This window comes from Dendrobium catenatum, unplaced genomic scaffold (assembly GCF_001605985.2).
Source record: "Dendrobium catenatum unplaced genomic scaffold, ASM160598v2 fragScaff_scaffold_52, whole genome shotgun sequence".
Lineage (NCBI taxonomy): Eukaryota > Viridiplantae > Streptophyta > Magnoliopsida > Asparagales > Orchidaceae > Dendrobium > Dendrobium catenatum.
In genome coordinates this window covers 66764-69774 of record NW_021318514.1, presented here as the reverse complement: position 1 = coordinate 69774, position 3011 = coordinate 66764, and positions in this window count along the sequence as shown.

Here is a 3011-nt window from a genome sequence, read left to right as displayed (position 1 = left end):
CCGCAAACCTCTCTTACTATGAGTTTTTCTAATGAGGATATGAAAGTTTCTCTTTTTAATATTAGGAATGATAAGGTCCTTGGCCCCAATGGCTTCTCCTCCTAATTTCTTAAAGACTCCTTGAATATTGTTGGGGAGTCATTTCTTACTACTATAAGATACTTCTTCAACACTACCTCTATACATGGGAGGGTCAAACACTGATATAACTTTGGTTCCTAAACATCTTCATTCTAGGACTATGAATAATTTTAGACAAATATCAATATATAATGTCACCTACAAAGTCATTGTGAAACCTCCTAGCCAATAGATTAAAAGGCCTTTGCCTAATCACATACAACATGTTTAGTATGTCTTCATTTTTAAGAGAGACATTGTTGATAACATCATCCTTGCCAATGAGATTTTGAGGGGCTTCAATCAAACCTCTGCTCCAAGAGCATTATGTGCTAAGATTAAACTTCATAAGGCCTTTGATAATGTTAATAGGTATGACTTTTCGATATTGGCTTCCTTACTTTATTTGTGAATTGAATCAAAGCTTGAAGTAATCATGTTCCTTTTTTATAATTATTAATGGTGAGTTGAATGGTTTCTTTAAGTCCAAAAACAGTTTAAGATAGGGATGCCCTCTATCCCATCCCATTTCTTTTTGTTTTTGTCATGGATGCCTTTCTAGATTGATGGAATCTTCTTGCTCTAACTCTTATTTCTCTTGCATTTAATGGAATAAGGCTAAAGCATCCCTCTTATGCATGTTGCTGTTTGTTGGTGTTTGGGCATGCTAATATCTCCATTGTGCTTCATTTGGACACCAACTTGACCTCTTTTAAAAACTCTACTGGCCTCTCTATTAATCTTAATAAATTTATTATTTGCTTATTAAAATCTATCAATTTTGACTTACATGATCAATTTAGTAATAATTTAGGCTTGAATTTCAAATCTCTTTCTTGAGATTAATTGGGAATCCCTTTATCTCCTTTCAAACTAAATCTTACTAGATAGTCTACAATTATGGATAAACTCTTTGGGTGAATTAGTGACTGGAAGCAAAACTTCTTTCTTTTGCTACTATGTTCCAATTGGTGCACTCCACCATTTGGAACTATCTCTATTACTGGCTAAGATGGATTACACTTCTTAAGGGCATGAGGAATAAAATTAATAGCCTTATCAATAAATTTTTATATAGGAATGACATCAATAACAAGATTCACACTATCTCTTTCAAGTTTACTACCCTTCCTAGGAATAAGGGGGTCTTGGTCTTTCATCTATTGACAATCTTTACACTTTTGCTAAAGCTAAACTCATTTGGAGACTTTATAATACTTCTCCCCCCTTAACTACTTGGTGCAATAAAGTCTACAAGCCTATTTGGCTTAAGCCTGCAAGCAACTTATCAATTTTTTTAAAACACTTGCACAACTATGCTTACAATTTGAAAAAGATGATCAAGTATAAGGTTGGAAACGATTGTCAGCTCTCCTTTTTTTATGAACAATGATTTAATGGCTTTTCCCTCTTTAAAACATTTGGTCCCCATGTCTTAGACTACTTTCACTGAAGTCCCGTGGCTAAGGTTTTTGACTTTATAACTGACGTACATTGCTCTTTCCCATTATGTGCTAACAATGTTTGGAACAAATTCTAAATATAAATTTTCCAAGTACCCCCATCTCCTGTCATTTGCTTGGGGAAATTCTTTCTCCAATATGCATCTTTAACCCAGAGTTTATGATAATACTTCGAATGTTGGATGACATAATTATATTTGATTCAAAGGTTATTCCATTAATTATGCGTTCTTGGCTTGGAAAATTATGATATGAGGGCTTAAAATTGTTGATGTTTCTTGAGAAGGGGAATGGTGATGAATCCAATCTGTGCTTTATGTATGAATTTTAATGAAAGTCGCACACATCTATCCTTTGAAAATGAGGTTTCTCTTCTAATACTAAAAACAAATTCATCCCTTATGTGAATTTTTTTCATTTTGGTGGCTCACTTCACTAAATTATGAATTATTCTAACACTATTAGTTGCAAAATTACTAAAAAGTTTTTTTCTTTTAGCGTGCAGATTTTTGCTAACTATATTTGGCAAGAAAGAAATAATTCTATTTTCAAAAATAAAGCATTGACTGGCAATATTATTAATTGAAACAATTTATTTTTCCATTAGACCGAAAAGTAAGAAGTGGAAGATTTTGAATAATATGTCTCATTATATCAAGCATTATTATTTTTCTTAAGTTTATATATGTTGCTTATTCTCCTTATAATCTTTTTTATTTTTGACATATATTTTGCCATTATTTTGAAAACCGGGGACAACATGGTTTAGATGATCGACTGGCTAGCCCGAATTTGTTCTAAGAACAGTTTCACATTGAACCAAATAAAACCAACGCTTCAACTACCAAACCTTTAAACTGATCCCAATTTTAGAAAATCGGGTTGGTACAACTATTATCATCTTTATATAATTAAAAAAAATTAGTTTAATAAATTTAATATAAAGTGATTAATTTAAATATAATATTTAAAATTTAAAACCACTTTTAAACTTATAATAATCACTTGTCAAATAAGTTCGAATTAAGCTTACTCATATGACTACATCATTCATGTGACTTATTTCCTCTTACAAATAAAAAAAAACTATATAAACAATACTAACTTAAAGTGCCAAAATGAGGTGCGACTAACTAACTAAGTGAAGTTTCGAGTTCAAAATATTTAAAGTATAAATTACATATTTTTAAAAGCAATTCTTAATTAATTTTTGTAATATAAATAAAATTATTTTTTAGTTAATATAATGGGCGTGAGAGTAGGGGTGTCAATTCGGGTCGACGGGTTGGATTTGGGTCGAACCCGAGCTGATCCGGATCTAAACGGGTCAACCCGAACCCGACCCGTTTTTGCAAACGGGTCGAACATTTCAACCCGGACCCGACCTGCTCGGGTTGTCGGGATGACCCAACCCGACCAGAGTGCGGG